Source organism: Aethalodelphis obliquidens, unplaced genomic scaffold (genome assembly GCF_003676395.1).
Source record: "Aethalodelphis obliquidens isolate GAN/ISIS:26980383/991018 unplaced genomic scaffold, ASM367639v1 scaffold37, whole genome shotgun sequence".
Classification (NCBI taxonomy): domain Eukaryota; kingdom Metazoa; phylum Chordata; class Mammalia; order Artiodactyla; family Delphinidae; genus Aethalodelphis; species Aethalodelphis obliquidens.
This window is the reverse complement of record NW_020837981.1, coordinates 6,399,009-6,416,008: the sequence shown is the minus strand read 5'-3', so window position 1 is coordinate 6,416,008 and position 17,000 is coordinate 6,399,009. Positions and strand designations below refer to the sequence as shown.

At 58.4% G+C, this 17,000-nt stretch overlaps 1 protein-coding gene across 9 annotated transcripts in view; it reads left to right on the top strand.

Moving 5' to 3' along the window:
• Positions 1-17,000, top strand: part of ZMIZ1 (zinc finger MIZ-type containing 1) — a 230,849-nt gene that overhangs the window by 76,390 nt on the left and 137,459 nt on the right. For 7 of the 9 annotated variants that reach the window (XM_027129760.1, XM_027129761.1, XM_027129759.1 and 4 more), the window contains one exon: positions 10,366-10,446. The exons of 1 other annotated variant lie outside the window; for it this stretch is intronic. The gene's annotated coding sequence lies outside the window, so the exon portion shown is untranslated. The remainder of the gene's footprint in view (positions 1-10,365; positions 10,447-17,000) is intronic. One more of the 9 variants, XM_027129751.1, reaches the window with a different exon arrangement.

Genomic DNA, 17,000 nt, shown 5'->3' with positions numbered 1-17,000 from the left:
CTGTACATGAGATCCAGGGCAGCTTTGAAAGATAGCGCACCCCAGACCACTTAAATCCCTGGGGCAGGGCCTGGAGCCTGGGCGGGAACCTCCGGCCTGGACGGGCTGCTCTCCCCACCCTCCCCAGGGCCCCCGCCCCAGGCAGCACCGTGGACCAGTGTGTGGATTCTGGAGCCCAGGGCCTGCACTGGATCTAGCTCTGCCACTTTCTAACACCATGGGCAAGTGACTTCATGTCTCTGAGCCTCAGTTTCCTCATCTGTGAAATGGGGACGACCTTACCGCTTTATAGAATCACCATGGGGACTAATGGGTTAACCAGCGTAGCCAGTGCCTCTTAGAGCCGGGCCTAGGATGGATGTGGTGAGCACTGTGCACGTGTCAGCTGCTGTGTTCTCTGATCTAAATCTGTTTTCACACCGCCCCTCCCATGACTGCTCATTCATTCATCCATTCATCACTGCTCAGACATTCTGGGGGCAGGCCCTGTGCTGGGTGCTGTGGACGACAGGAAGGAGACACCATTGTGGGGCTGGCCTTGGCCTGTCCAGGGGTCCAGTCCCAGAGGGCAGCTTCTGTCAATCCCAAGGATTGATGGGCAGGTGGGGGGTGGCTCCCCCAGGAATCCCACCAAGTTGCTGGGCTGAGGGAGCCCCTTTCTTGAAGAACACACAGAGACCTCAGCCTCACGGGAGGAGGAGGGACATCGTAGGCTGGTCCTGACGGCCTCAGCTGGGAAGCACCTGGGAGTCCTCAGTGCCTCCTGGCAGGGGCCCTGGGACGCTCTCTGGGTGTGTGATGGCTCAGACAGGGCTGGGCCCTGGGGCTGCCCAGGAAGGCAGGAGCAGCCCTGGTAGGCAGTGAACAGAACAGGGAACCTCCTCGGAGCCCATCGCCAGACCTGGCCCCATCCTCCATCTCCTAGAGTCCTCCCAGCAGCCCAGGACGTTAGGTAGGCACTAATACCACTTTACAGATGGCAGATGGAGGCTTCAAGGGATCGGGAGGCACTTGCCCAGGTCAGGGAGGGTATGTGCCAAAAACAGGCTTGGCGCCCCCCTCGGTGTTAGCAAGATCCGGTGGGACCAGTCAAGCTTCCCTGGGCGGCTGCACAGTGGAGCGTCTCAGGACAGGCTGCAGATGCAGTTTGATGATTAACACACCCTGCAATCCTTTTCTTCCCCAGCCTTCCCAGCAGCGACCCTGCAGACCATGACTGGGCTGCCCTTGCAGGGAGGGCTGGCGTCCCTACAAATACCATGAGCTCCCGTGGCCTGGCTCCTCCGAGGCCAGGGGTTGGGCGCCCTTACCCCAGTGCAGCCTTCTCCCTCCCCATTGCACCGTGAGTAAACTGAGGCAGGGAGAGAGGCAGGGACTTGGCTGAGGCCACGTGGCTTGCAAGCAACAGAACTAGGACTTCATCCAGGCCTGGGTGACGTTAGTGCCCGTGCTCTGACCCGCTACCTCCTGCAAGCGAGAACAGCGCTCTCCTTTGTCTGGCATCTGTAAATCTGGGCCTTGGCCATCACTTCAGACTGGCCTGGCCCACGTGTGACCAGAATCCCAGAGGGACGCCTGTTTGGGGAGTGTGACCGCCGGGGGCTGGCCCCTGGCCCAGGACAGGGATGGTCAGGAACACTTGGTACTAGCATTTTGCATGTGCTGTCGGGAGTGCCCGTGCCCTTCAGCCCCTCGACCTTCCCGCCTGCCCTGGGCCTGGAGTCCAGGCTGCCCTGTGGAGCAGACAGCTGATGGGGCTGCCCAGGCCTGCACCAACCATGGGTGTCATGTCAGCTCAGCCAATCTTCCAGCCAGTGTTAGCCCGGACCAGGAAACTGAGCCCTGGAGGGACAGGGGGCTTGTGCGTGAGTCCTCAGCTCCTCAGTCTAACCTCCAACCAGAGCTGGCCTGGCTTCTCGTCCTGTCCCTCTCTGAACTTATGTCCCCTCCTCTGCAAGGTGGCAGGCTTAGACTGAGGACCTCCACGCACTCTTCTAAGCGCCTCTGCAGGCCCAGTGAACGCTGCAGGGCATTTGAGATCGAGGGTATCACAGGGGTGAGGTTGAGGTGGGCAGCACAGGGCCCTGCCACCCTAAGCAGAGTGGGCGGGGCAGGAGACAAAGCCTGTAAGAGGGGCCACTGGCAGAAAATCCAGTTTAAATCATCGGCATTAGGAGTGGCAAGCACCCAGGTGGGTGATTTGGCCAGCCCCAGCCAGGTGCCCCTCTGGGCAAGACCCTGGCCCCTGGGGAGGGTGAGGCTTATGCCCACCCATGGGGCCTGGTGACATGGCGGCACAGAGCTTGTACCTGGAGGATGCTCAACACCTTGGGCCGTTCTGTGGGGAGGAATTGGGGGGCCCCTTCCTGGGAGCAGGTGACCCTCAGGAAGCCTGTCTCTGGGGAACAGACCCACCGGGCTGACTCTTGAATCAGCTTCGGAAGGGGCCTGAAGCCAGGATTCATCTTCTCGGGATCTTTCTGCATCTTTTTGGTAAGAGATCCAGTGCCTCCCTGCCCAGCAAGACCCCAAGTCTTCACTTGGCAGCAAAGCTGAGCCAGTGAGAACAATGACACTCCCTATTTACCAAGCACTTCCTGTGCAAGTGCAGTGCGGGCATAATCTTGTTAAGTCCTTACAGCTCTGTGAGAGGAGGGACTCATTATCCCCATTTTACAGATGAGGAATCTGAGGCCCAGAGAGGCTAAGTTTCTTGCCCAGCATCACAGCTCAGTGGACAGCAGAGCCACTCCACACACACCTTCTGTGTGTCAGAATCTAGAGTACACATTATGTACCTCCCCCCTTGATTAGAGGAGGAATTGTTCATTTGACGGCTTGGGAAGAAGGGAGCCCCCTCCCTCTTCCTCCAGCAGGAGTGAGCCACGAGTCACAGCCAACTTCTATCTGGTCTCAGTTTGCCCCATTGCGCAAGCCCAACATCAAGAGGCTGGGTGTCTCGGCACACACGTGCGCCGTGAGCCAGGGCACCTCTGAGCGGCAGGTTGGGTGAACGTCGTTCCTCGGGTCCTGGATGGTGCTCGTGGAGAGGGTGAGGGCTTTCCCCTCTGATAGGCCTCTCCAGCCTGGCCTTGATAACACAGCAAGTTGGAATTGGGCTCTGGGTGAAGCTTTGGCGGGGCCCCCGGGGATGTGTCTGCATGTGCCCTTGAACGCAGCTGTCCCCTGCTCCTGATTTCATCTATCATTTTCTCTTCAGTCTGAGGCTTTTCTCCTGACAAGCCTCTGGGCCTTTGCCCAGGAGGGGTGCCCTCCTGCCTGAGAGGCTCTTCTCAAGAGCATGATGTCCTCGACACCCCGTTTTGCTGCCCTCCAGCACTCTGTCCTAGAATTACTCTGTGTCTTGCCCGCCTCGCATTAGACAGTGTGCAGACACCCTTGGGAAGCATCCAGGCCGGCGACGTTGGCCTTCGACCGTGCCCTCCTCTCCCCACCCATCCTCTCCTACTCTTTTCCCTCTCCTTCTCTTCCTTCTCTGGCACAAAGTAGGCAGTGTCATTAGCTGTCGGGAGAAGGAAATGAATGGATGGATGGATGGCATAAACAAACATGAAGGGGAAGCAACCTGAGTGTCCATCGACAGATGAATGGATAAAGAAGATGTGGCACATGTATACAATGGAATATTACTCACCCATAAAAAGGAACGAAATTGAGTTATTTGTAGTGAGGTGGATGGACCCAGAGTCTGTCATACAGAGTGAAGTAAGTCAGACAGAGAAAAGCAAATACCGTATGCTAACACATATATGGAATCTAAAAGAAAAAAAAAAATGGTCCTGAAGAACCTAGGGGCAGGACAGGAATAAAGGCACAGATGTAGAGAATGGAGTTGAGGACATGGGGAGGGGGAAGGGTAAGCTGGGACAAAGTGAGAGAGTGGCATGGACATATATACACTACCAAACGTAAAATAGATAGCTAGTGGGAAGCAGCCGCATAGCACAGGGAGATCAGCTCGTGCTTTGTGACCACCTAGAGGGGTGGGATAGGGAGGGTGGGAGGGAGACGCAAGAGGGAGGGGATATGGGGATATGTGTATATGTATAGCTGATTCACTTTGTTATACAGCAGAAACTAACACACCATTGTAAAGCAGTTATACTCCAATAACAATAAAGATGTTAAAGGAAAAAAAAAAACCATGAAGGAACAACCCCTAGAGGTCCGTTTATAGCCCCCATTTTCCAAACGAGGAAACCAAGTCTCAGAGATGTTAGGTGGGCAGGGAGGTTTTGGAAGCCCCTACCTTTCCCAACACCCTCTGCTTCCGTCCCCGCGGTACCAGGTGTGGCCCCAGGTTTGTGCTGGGCGTCTCCTGACCACCAGAGCTTTTCCCACCTGGAGGCGTCCCTGAGGGCCCAGCAGCAGACTTGTCAGGCACACACTTCATTCAGCAGAACCTGCCAGCCTGCCCTGCCCCAGTCACTTGCGAAGTTTCCACGCAGGAGAGGGGGAGGCGGGAAGCCGAGGGGCACGCAAAGAGGGGCATGCAGCAAGGACCTGCAGGGCAGGGCCAGACGAGACTCGCTGGGCTTCCCGGGCCTGGGTGCAGGCAGGCTGTCAGAACAGCTCAGAATATTCTCAGCAGAAGTGAAGACATACAGGATTATTGAAGCAAGGGTAGTTTGTGATTCTCAGGCAGCCCTGGCCAGGAGTTTCCCCAGACCCCAAGCCACCAGCTTCATAGGTCTCTTTACTTATCTTTTCCTTGAGGCCAACTGCAGCTGCTGTCCTTTGGGGAAAAGACTCAGGATTTCAGGCCTCCCCTGAGCACTCAGGGCTGCCCAAGCCTCTGCTCAACCCCGCTGTCCCTGGAGTGAGTACGAGGGTCTCACAGCTGGATAACCAGGCACCCAGTTTTAATTATATGCAAGGAGAAAGAAAGAAACACCGTCCAAATGTCTGGAAGTTCTGGGCAGGGAAAGCTCACTTGGGGGAACTGTCAGGGAAGGCAGCATGGTGTAGGCGGTCCTTTGGGCATCGGAGGATGGACAGGGTTCCCTTGGGCAGAGCTGGGACCACAGAGCTGTTGAGGGCGTGGTTTGGGGTAATAAGACAGTGCACGTTCTACCACTTCTAGCTGCGTGACCACTGGTATCTGCTGCAAAGTTTCTTCATCTATAAAATAGGTCTTGCAGTTCCCTGGTGACAGAATTGTGCTGAAGATGGAGTGAGGCAGTGAGAGCTTCTGGGGCTGTTGAGGAAGGGCCCTGGCAGGTGGGGCAGTCTGCCGGTTTGTCACATCTTGAGCACAATGGGTGTGTTTGTGTGTGTGTCATTGGCAGCAGGTATGAGTATCTGAGGCCTGGTGACGGCCCTGAACTGCAGGCCAAGAGGTGGCATTGGTGTAGCCCCTGCCCACCACACCACATGGGGTGGTCCAGCTCCCTGCCCCAGTGGCCTGTGGGTAGGTCGGTGTTCTGGCCAGTGTCCTGCTCTACAGGGTCAGCCTGGGGCCTCCCCTAGTGGGTGAGTAGCTAGAGAGACAATTCAGAGCTGCCTTTTTCCTCCTGGCCATCAGGCCTTGGTTTCCACATAGGCCCAATTAAACTGGGTGACTGGTTATCTCTGTCTCTTCCCCATGTCTGGATTCCCCCAGCTTGGTGAGGTCAGAGAACATGTATTCCAGGAATGTGGGAGGCGGGACAGCCTGCCTGGTTTGGATAACCACTGGGGTAAATATTTGCCTTGCTCCTGGAGCCAGCACTGGCTGCCCGGGTAGGACGACGGGCCTGTTCCCAGGGTCATGTAAGGGGATGCTTCCCTGGGTGGGTCTTGGAGGTGAAGGAGCCCGTGCCTCCCGGGTGAGCCTGGGAGCTGGGTCTGAGGCCACCCTGCCTGTGCAGGGCCCCTGAACCAGCAGCTGTTCGGCCCATCTGTGAAGTGGGGGTAGGCAGAGCTGCCTGGTCCAGCTCAGGTGAGGCGGGCCAGCCCCCCGTGAGAGCCAGTTCAGGTCAGTCAGTTCAGCCAGTGGGGCAGCAGGTTGGATCCGGTTTGGGTGGGTGCCCACATGACCGTGTTCTGGTCCCCACTTGACCACTTATGACCTTGACAGTTAACCTCTCCCAGACTTTAACGGTCACCATTCGCTGACCTGTTCTTGCATGGCACCTGCATCTGCATACCCGTGTCTCGTTAACCCCTCACAGCCACCAGGGCATGAGGGGCACGTGTGTGTGATTAGCAGCAGATGACAAGAGCCCTGAACTTCAGCTCAGCAGTGCCACTCGTGTGGTCCCCTGTCTGCGACCACAGCGGGGCAGTCCAGTCCCCTCTCCCAGAGGCCTGGGGATAGGTCAGTGCTCTGGCTAACATCAGGCTCTACAAGGTCAGCCTGAAGCCTCTCCTGGTGGGTGAGTATCTGGAGGGGCAGCTAGTCCCTGTTTAGAGAGGAGATGATCAGAGATGCCAAGTGACTTGCTCAAGGTCACCCAGCATTAAAGGGCAGAGCAGGGATTCAAACCCAGCTCTACCCACCCTTGCCCTCGACCTCACCACTGAGGCTAGGGCCGGGCTCCAGGCCAGAATGTGGGCTCCCTTGGCGGCTTAGAGAACAACTGGTCACTTAGCCACGGGCACCAAGCCCTCATGATGCCCCACATTCTGGACACCCGGTGGCACGGGCACCTCTGTCCTCCAGGAATCCCTAGTCAGCCCTGCATCTCTCTGGGCCAGCCCCAGCCCCAGTCAGCTTGGCCTGGTGCCCCCACCCAAGCCCATACCCAGGTGGGTCCTTCCTCCCAGGGGATCCATTAGAGGAGGAGGGGATGGGAAGGTGACTGTGGCTGGGAGAATCCATCTGAGTCCTGGGACAGTCCCCACCCCTGAGTGACCTCTGCCAGACCCAGCCTTGCCACTTTCCAGCTGCAACACCCCTGGCAACCCTACCCTCCCTCGGAGCTCAGTGTCCTGCTCTGCAAAATGGGTACTCGTTCCCGCCTTGCCCTGCCCCCGAGAGCGCCAGACACGCGATGAGAGTGAAAGCACGTTTCAACGTGTGATCTGCACACCGCATCTTCTGCCCCTTCCTGCCCTCGCAGCCAGAAGTGGCCCTGTGGTCAGAGCGTCCCTCTCACCCAACCCGGAGTAAGAGTCCTGAGCTGAGGATGCCAGGAGAGCCCTTTGGGCAGTGGGGCACCTATCCCTCTGGGAGCCTGGGTGGGCCCTACCACCCCCCTGGGCCCTGAGTCTCAGGCTGTGCACCGCCCCATGGCACCGAGGGCCCTTTAAGCAGAGAACACTTACCTGCGTGGATCCGTGTCCTTTATGGTTGTGGTCTGCTCAGGCTGGGAGCAGGCACGGGACACCTGTCCCTGGTCTCACCAGGTGGCCAGACCCTTCCAGGCTGTGAGGCTCCCCTAAGGGCACCCAGGGGGCTGGGGCTGGGATGGATGATTTCACCTCTGTGTTCACAGCCCCACCTGGGCCTGAGCTCCCCCACCTCCACCCTAACATGTTTGAGCAGCCAGTGTGAGTGAGGCCCAGCACGGGGTCAAGGGAGCCCGGGTGTCCAGTGCCAGCTGGGCAGGGTGTGGGCTCCCTGGCTGGTCATCTGGTAGTGGGCAGAGTCTGGGTGTCAGCAGACCACCCGCTCATGTCCGGGCTCTGTTCTTATTACTTATTCGCTCCTTACTACCTGCATGACCTTAGGAAGCTATAGACGCTCTCTAGGCCTCGTGTGTAAATTGGGCGTGCTCTTTAGTTTCTACCTCATAGCATTTCACCGAGGGCTAAAGGAATATCCGAGGCATGACCCCTAATGTGGACCCAATCAAGGTGAGCTCCTGGTCCTTTCTCCTTCCCAGGTTGGGGTCCAATACAGGTTTATGGGGAAAAAAGTCAGTCCCCAACCAGGGGAGTTCATATCCTGCTGCCCCCTCTGTGTGGTGCCCTTGCTGTGTGACCTTGGACAAGTCTCTTCCCCTCTCTGGTCTGTTTGCCCCTTTGCCCAAGCCCAACAGCAAAGAACTGGGGATGGCTGGGGGCAGAGAGGCACGAGTGTGTGCGCCATAGTCCAGGCGCCTCTGCGAGGCAGGATGGGCAGGCGTCGTTCCTTGGGGCCTGGATGTCGCTCACCGAATGAGCGAGGATTTTCCGGCTTCTGTCTCAGCTGCCAAAATAATTATTTTCTCTTTGCCAGTGGGTCTGCGGCCAGCTTGCCTTTGGGAAAGGCCTGAGCTGTGGGCAGTGGGGAAGCAGGAGGCTGATTCCAGTTCTCCCCCAGCCACTGACTTGCTGCGTGACCCCGGGACGGGGGCAGGTGCTGCTGTCTCCAGGCCTCACTTTCCTCCTCTGTGAAATGGGAGAGTTGGAGTCAAGGGCCGTTTGTGTCCCCATGGCTATAGCAGAGTTTGGGGACTGCCAGAGTCAAAGAGTCAGTACACAGAGATATTCTCTTTCCCGTGTGGGGTGGAGGTACCAGGCTAGGCTGTGGGAGCCTGGGGCTCAGGACCCCAGCGCTCCATGGAGGCCAGCGCCAGCTCCTGCAAAGTAATTTAGCCTCCGCTGACATGGCCGGAAAGCTACCTGCCTGTCCGGCACTCATATGCCTTACCTTATACTGTCTGTACCACTCTTAGAGGGAGGACCCCTCCTTCTCTCTATATTGCCTCCCACTGATAAGGAAACAGAGGCACAGAGAAGTTTAAGAAATTGTCCAAAGCCACATGGTAAGGGAATGAAACCAGGACTTGAAGCAGATCATTTTTATTATTGAGCCCACCTCTCAAATGCCAGGCTTTGGTGCCCCTTATTGAAGCCATAGGCACCCACTTCACTCCCTGGGAGACCCTGCCTGCTGCACAGCGGGTCTGAGGCCTCCGCCAGACCCTCACGTGTGTGGGAGCCCACAGTTAATGTGGCCTGTGCACGCCCACTCCTGCTGTAGCCACGGGCCTCATCCTAAGAGACGCTCAGCCCTGTAGGCAGGTTTCCCGTATCTTTTTTTTTTTTTAATATTTATTTATTTATTTGGCTGTGCTGGGTCTTAGTTGCGGCATGTGGGATCTAGTTCCCTGACCAGGGATGGAACCCAGAGCATGCAGCCTTAGCCACTGGACCACCCAGGGAAGTCTCGTGGTTTCCCGTGTCTTAGAGGAGGGCATGCAGGTGCAGGGAGTGTGGCGATCACCCGGAACCATCCAGCGAGGTGCCTTCATAGCTGGGACTCAAACTCTGCAGCCAGGACTCCAGAGAAGCCTCCCTGCCAGGCCCCTGGGTCTGGTCCTCCTGGATTCCCGTGGGGCCCGGTGGGTAGGGAGGAGAGGGGAGTACTGGTGGCTCATTGTGGAGATGGTGCAGCTGGACCCACTGCCATGGGGGGCAGGGGGACTGGGGTCCCCACATACCCAGTGCACCAGCGGATCCTGCCACTGCTGCCTTCTGCTCCCTCTCCTCTGAGCACCACTGTCGCTGGCCCAGACCCCTGGGGCAGCCCCCCCACTGGTTTCCCTGGCTCGTCCTGTCCCTTCTAAGCCCTTCTCCCTAGCAGCCATGGGCATCTGTTCAGACTGGACCTAAGCTCATGTCCCTCAGCTGCTCAGACTCTCTCATGGCTCCCATCCACCCTCGCAGTGATCAGGCCAGCCTCCTGGCTGTCACTCACGCCACCCCTCCTTCCCCTACCGCACCCACCACACCACCCATTCTCAAGTCTTCTGCTGAGCCAGTCTTTTTACCCTATCTTGGAGTCTTCACATATACTCTTCCCTGCGCCTGAAACACTGTTCCATGCATCTTGGCCTGCCTCTCTCTGGCTTATCCTTCAACTTTACTTCCCCAAAGAGACACCCCTGAAACTTGAGTTTATGCTGTGTACGGTCGCCCTTGTACTCGTTCTTTCTGGCAGACATCACTTGTAATTTTGTATTGTTTGGTTCTTTGCCTATTATCAGAGTTCCTACAGGTCAGGGACCACTATCCTGTTCACAGCTCAGGGTGTTTGCTCAATGTCTCCTGAGTGAATGAACGAATGTCGAATGCTTCTGTCCCCATATGTCCTTAGATCCTCCCAGAAACCCTAGGAGAGATCATTGCGATCCCATTTCACAGGTGACAGAACTGAAACCTGGAGAGGCCGGGAGCTTACCCACGATCACATAGCCAGTAGCTGGCAGATGTGGGGTGTCAGGGGCCTGTTTGTGTTAGGGCTCCCCAGCATGGTGCCCCTTTTCCTCTCCATCCTTCAGATTCCCCATCTGTCAAGTGGGGACGAATGGTTTGGCCGGCAGTAAACGTTCCAGCAGGTGGGCAGTGTGGCTGGGGTGGGGTGGTGAGACGTGGCAGCAGGTCATTTCTGGGGACGCTGCTGTGAGTGGTCCCTGACCACCCTTCTCATTGCAGCAGGATGGAGCTGGAGTGAGGCAGAGGGGCCGCCAGCTGCTGACCGGCACGTGGGACGCTGGTGATTCGTGGGTCACTGAGGTAGGTGTGTGGCTGGGCTGGGGGGCTGCCGCTTGGCCTGGATGCTTGGGGAAGGGGCAGTACGTCCTGAGTGGGGGACAGGTGCCGGTCCCGGCACACTGCGCCTTTGACTGTAGCACAGCCCTCATGGGCGGGATTGGGTGCAACACCCACCCCGTCCCCACTGAGACCTCGTCGGCCCCCAGAGGGGCCTCGAGGGGCCTCTTAGGCCTGGCCTGTCTCTACAGTGGTTGCCAGGGCAGGGGTGGGGAGATGCACACAGAAAGAGGGGCAGGCTTGGCGTCCCCAGCATTGGCACAGCAGCCCTGTCTGTACCACTCAAGCCCGTGGCACATGGGCTTCATTCACTGTAAGCAACATGGCAGCTACACGGGAAGAGGCCTGGGTGGGCAGAGCGGCCTGTTCGCTGGGCTGGGTGCTGTGGCTGGCCCATCCCCTTCGCTCCCACAGTCGCACTGAGGTGCACACCTGAGCGCTCACAAGTCTCTGGGCTCTGGGTCAGAGTGCCTGCGTGCAGATCCTGGCCCGGCCACTCGTCCACCATGACCTTGTGCGGTTTCTTTGTGCCTTGGTTTACCTGTCTGGAAAAGAGGGCTTGGGATCCCAGCACCGGCGCCCACAGGTGCGCTGGCACAAGGCACACAGTAAACGCTCTGGACCTATCATTTTCCTTAGCAGTGAAGGGCCCCTTCCTTCTTCTTGCATACCTCAGTTCCCACCATCCCTCCTCCCTGAGGGCCCACCAGTGACGGGATAGAGACCAAGCGGTCGTCCAGCCTGATGAGGGAGGGGGAACTCCCGGGGACAGCTGGAGCCCGAAGGTCCCGCGCTGAGCCTCCCAGGCCTGCGTCAGGCCCGGACACCAGCGTGTCTCATCCCAGAGCGGCGTTTCAGGGTTGAGGACACTTGGCCCTGGGCCAGAGGGCAACCCGTGTCATCCCTCTTCACTCTGTGGCTCCCGACCCCGAGATGAGAGGCTGTCACGGAAATGCTGACTTGGGCCAGGGCCTTTTGTCCCAAGGCTCTGGGGCCCAGCCAGGGGAGCCCGAGTCTTCGTCCTGACGTGAGGCCCTGCCCGATCGTCTCCCTGCTGCCCTCAGCATCTCTCCTGAGGCCCCGGTGCTCCCAGGTACCCACAGGCAGGGCCAGGCGAGCCCTGGGGATCCCCTACGCTTCAGCCAGACTCTGGAACCAGGGAGCAGGCCTTGATCTCCCTTCCCGCTGTAGGAAATGCTGACTTCCTCCTATCAACTGCACGACCTTGGGCAAGTCCTTTCCCTTTTGTGAGCATTCTCATCTGAAAATGAGGATAATTATACCGGCGTTTCTGAGAGGGCTGTTACGAGGTTGCTTGGAAGCCAGGAATATTTTAAGTGTTGCAGCTTGGTGAGAGTCGGCTGTGTACCAGGCACTAGACTCCTTAAATACATATTTCTCTACACAGTAATCCCATGAGGAGGTACGTTGAATGCCTCATTCTCCAGGGGCTCAGTGTGGTTAAGAAACCCATAGAGCTGTATGCGGTGGAGTGGGGATTTGAACCGGGAGAGGTACCTCGGAATTAAGCCGCCCACGAGGCTTTAGAGACCAGGGGTGGAGCCACAGGGCAGGCTCAACGTAGGTGCTCAGGAAACAACCCCCATTTCTACCGGGCGGCCTTTGGCCAGCCCTCCAAGCGTGGCTGCCCGCAGGAGCCGGTGGGTGGCCCCCGAAGGCTGGTGGCCTGCCCCTCCCCTGAGGGCTTGCCGGCAACTCCATAAGGCTGGGGGAACCCGCTGCTAATTGCGAGGTAACCTTTGAAATTCTCCTTCACGGTGGGTTCTCTTTTCGGATGTTTTTCAAGGTAATTCATTCCCTTTCCAGAAATTGCTGGTGGAGGAGCATTAGGCAGCTGGTAATTAATCATAGAAGCGGCTTGGAGTTTATTCTTTTAAAAGAAGGAAAAGGAGGAACAGAAAGCCTTGGTGGAAAAAAAAGAAAAGGAAAGAAAACCACTCCTAGGCGAGGGTGGTAATCAATACCTCGGTGTCCTAGAAACGGCTGGGGGTGGGGATGGCGGACGCGCAGCCTTCTCCCTTTCTTCCCGGGGCTAACAGATGGTCAGTGCCTGCAGCAGCATCGTGTGTGAGGCTCTGCCCTTAAGCATCAGCTCCCTGCGTGACTCTAAGCAAGCCGCTGCCTTTCCCCAGACTCACCTTTGCCGCCTGTAAAATGGGCGAAGGGCAAGTGTCCGACTAGGAAAGAATATTAAACGACGATGCCCGTTCACTGCCGCATCCTAGTGCCCGGCACGTGGTCATTGCCTGGTCGATATTTTATCAGTTGAGTGAGTAAATGAATGAATGATTTTCTTGGATCTTTGTTAGCTGTCATCAGTCAAGGAGGTGGTCCTGGCTACAGAACACTGTTTCTCTAGTTCTGTTATAATTTAGAGTGACAGCCAGGGTGACAGCCTAGTTATGTCACTTTCCAAACTCATGATGAAAGGACAGCCTTTGATGAAAGGCAGACTCTGGCCAGCAGAGCTCGGGCCCCTCAGTGGCAACCACACTGTCTCTGTGGTGTCCTCAAGTTCAACTTTCCAGGAGTCTGAGCTGTCTGGAGAGTTTTTTTTCAAGCTGCTTTCTGGGAAGATAGTGAGCTCCTCGTCGCTAGAAAATATGCAGGCTGGGGTTAGGGCTGCACATAGCACTCAGGCAGCACTCCTGAGTTTGGGTGAGAGCATGAGGCTCCCCGGGTTGGACACCGAGGAGGCTGGACTGGCAGAGAGAGAAGCCTCTCCCCTCTGGGAAGGCTGGAGGAGGCCACTGAGAAGGGGTGGTTGTCCATGCGCAACTCCACTGCTTTGGTGCCTGTCCTCTGGAGGGAAGGAGGGTGTGCAGGTGTGTGTGTGTGCCCTCGTGTGCTGGTACGTGCGCATGAACAGGTGTGTGTGATTAGGCTGTGACGTATGTGAATATGCGTGGGTGTGCAAGGAAAGGAGAGTGCCCGCCCATGTAGGAGCGCCCCCACCCCTGTGTGCACCTCCCGTCAAGAACCTGGCACCTCAGACCATCCCCACACACGAGGCTCAGCTCCAGCCTCCCATTCGGGCTGACCAGATGGGCCCTGCCTCCCTGGTAACCACGGCGGAGCTGACTGAGGGGCAGCGTTGGGGACAAGGTGGGCTCCTGACGGACCCTGGAGGGGAAGCACGCCCGGCCCCCAGCTGGCCACATCCCAGCAGCTGCCCACGGTCACGGAAGGAGATGGTTCTTGGAGGTCCATGCCTCCTGCTCTAGATGCGCAACCCCTGAGTCTAGTCCTAAGAGTGGGTGGTCCCAGCCGGCCCCCCGTGGGGAGGAGGGCGGGTCTGCTTGGGGAGTCCTCAGAGCAGCCTGGCCAACCTGGCCCTGGTGTTTTCTTTACTTCTTCTCTCCTCGGCCTCCAGATCCCAGCTTGTGTGCATGTGTGTGTGCGTGTGTGTCTGTCTGTCTGTCTCTCTCTCTTTGCCCCTGCATGTCTTTGTGTCTTTCTGTCTGGTTCTCTCTGCACGGGCGCCTCTCTCCTGCCCAGCTCCCCTCTATTCTCACGGCGGCAGCCCCACTCTCCCTCCCTCTCAGCTCTGTGTCATCACCTCCATCATCCCAGGACTCTGCAGAACTGACACCTCCCAGGCTCCCGCCTGGCCGTCTTTCCCCCTGTTTGCCCAGCTCTGGCAGCACACGTCCTCCCGCCCTGCTCTTTGGAGATGCCCAAGGCAGCGCCCCACAGTCCCGCCGCTGGGAGGCTGTGCGCTGTGTGTGTGGTGGGCCCCATCCCACGCCCTGGGGGCAGGCACCGTCCCATCCCCACGAACCCGCCATGCTGACCACTCAGGATGGAGCCTGATCCTGGCTCAGAGATCTGCCCCCGTGGCTGCCCTTCTGTGCCATCCTGGGCATGTGGGCCACTGGCCACAAGCTAGAGCAGGGGAGAAGGAGGGGGCCTGCATCCACTAACAGCGGCGGTTGGAAACCTGACGTTTCCCTCCAGCACTAATGAAATTCCTGCTATAATTAGAAGTGAGGTGTCCAGGAGCCGGCTGCCTGGAGGGAGGGGCTGTACGCTCATGAATAAATAAATTGTCCTCTTCTGAGGGGAGAAGGAGCCAGAGGGTGGGCCCCCTGAGAACCGCGGGCCGGGACGGTCTCAGTGGCCTGTGAGGTGGGCAGTGGGCCCTGGTGGCCCCCACTCACCCGGATGCCCTCGGGGACCTCTCTGGGTCCCCGTCCCCCGCCAGCCAGTCTTCTGCAAGTGCCTGCTGTGTGCCAGGCCCACCCAGCCTGGCATTCGAGGCCACCACGCTCAGGCCCCAGCCTCCTTCGCGGGCGTCCTGAGCTGCAGCTCCACCCTGCCGCCCCCTTCCCATCGTTGCCACCGGTCCCCACTGCTGCACCTTTCTCCTGCGCTTCCTCCTGCCTCGAGAGCCCTTGGCCCTGTTGCCTCATGGCTCGAACCTTTGGGAGCCTTCTTCCAGCCATGCTCCCTCCACAGGATAGGACACGGCCTCTTCCCCGCTGGGCCCCGTGGCCTCCGTTCCTCAGAGGCCCTGGTCCTTTCCTCTCCTCATACTCTGATGCCCTGCAGAGTGTTCATCACACTGCCCGCCACAGCGTCTTTTATTTTGTATTCATTACGTGTTGGGATGATAACATATTGGATGTTTGACACTCTTTTTTCATACTAAGTCTTCGAAACCTGTTGTGTATCTAACACGGACACCACCTTGCGGGCTCCGGCGTTCAGTTGCCATGTGTGGTTCTCGGCTGCCATATGGGACCACGCAGCCTCGGCGGCCCCGGTTTCCTTGTTTCCGGGGGAGGGGGGGAAACTGAGGCTGGGGAAGGAAATCTTGCAGATGAGAGTTTGCAAAGCGAGTCTGCTCGCTGTAGGCAAGGCTGCTGCCGTCCTGCTGTTCAGAATAAAGAACTGGGCACACCGCACTGGCCATAAAGGTAGACTGAGGCAGGCAGGAGTAGCTGGTACCCAGGGGAGCGAACCTCGATGAGAAAAGAGGAGAGATAATGTGGGAGTTCCAGTGCTCACGAGCGTCCCCACCTAATCCCCAAACAGCCCCAGACCAAGGCGTCTCTCACAGGCTGTGCCACAGTGGGGGCCAGTCCCCCCATCACCCTCAGCTTCTTTCCAACCCCCCTTAGAAAACGGGGCTGCGGGTTGGAGCCCAGGAAGGGAGGACGCCCCTGTCCTCCTCCCCCTCCCACATCATCCAGGACGCAGTCTGAGTTGCAGAGGTGTCCAGCGCGTGTGTCCCTTGAACCCAGAGGTTTCCCACGGGGTCAGGAGATGCCTGGGGTCCCCGCCTGCCCGGAGGGGCTTCCAGAGACAAGATGTTTCTCAGGGGCAGACTGGCAGCCGAACAGCCGCCCCAGAGCCCTCCTCCCTCTGAAGCCGATTTTCCCCTCCTCCCGACTGCACTTTGCTGCCCACTCAGTTGACAGTCGTACTCTTGTTTGCCTCCACTGAGGCACTGCGGTGGGAGGCCAGGAGGTTCAGGTGCTGGGCTTGTCCTCCCTCTGAGGGGCCCCTGCCCGAGGCGGAGCCCCCTCGGAGGGGCTGCGGAGCGTGTGTGCGCTCCCTGAGACACACCCATCCCCTCCTTCAGCCTCATGCACCTGTGGCCTCTCCTGGTCTCTGCTCCTCCAACCAGCCCCCTGCTCTCTCCCCGCTGGGGTATACGCCCCTTGAAGGCTCAGGGCAGCTCTGAACCGTGTCCCCCGCACAGGTCCTGGTACACCGGTGCTGAATGGCAGCAGGAAGCCAGCAGGCACCCGGACCGTGCGCCCTCAGCTTCCCGTGGAGACGGCAGGGAGGTTTTACCCGGCATGCCAGTTTTTAATGTGCGGGGCGGGCTGTGTTAAGGAGGACTCTGAGGCTGTGCACAGGTTGTGAGAAACAGTGCCGTGCGCTGCATGGTGCATGTTTGCCCTTTCAGCCCCGGCTCCCTGAGCATCGGGTCTCCTTGTCAGATGGGTCAATTCTGGGCTGTGGCGGTTACAGGGAGGGGCAGTCACCTCAGTGTGGTCCCACACGTGTCAGGCTGCCGTGGCTGCTGGGCGGACCGTGCTCAGGAAACCTTCCAGAGCCCCCGAGTTATGGGAACCACATATGTCCCCAGAGAGCTGACTGGGGAGCCCCAGCCCCTGCCCCCCGACCCTTGTTAATGGAGAGCAGGGGGATGTATGGAAGCTTTTCCCTCACATCTGTCTCTCCTGTTAAGTGCTTCTCACCCTTCCTCAGCTCCAGTTTGGGAACCAGCACATCTTGCCTCACAGCTGTTTGGGACCCTCACTGCTTCCCTGAGGCATCTCTGGGGGCCTCTTCCAGAGCCCATGGGAGCATCTCTGCTTCATAACCTTTGTGGAATGCTCCCCTGGTGCCCCCTCCTTCTGGCCCGCGCTTCAGTCGGTGGACAGTCTATGGTGGGACAGCCCTCACTGGGTGGCCCCTGGTGAGCTCCCTCAGCCCTGCCCCCACCCAGACTCTCCACCATGGTCACCGTCTAGGAACCCAAC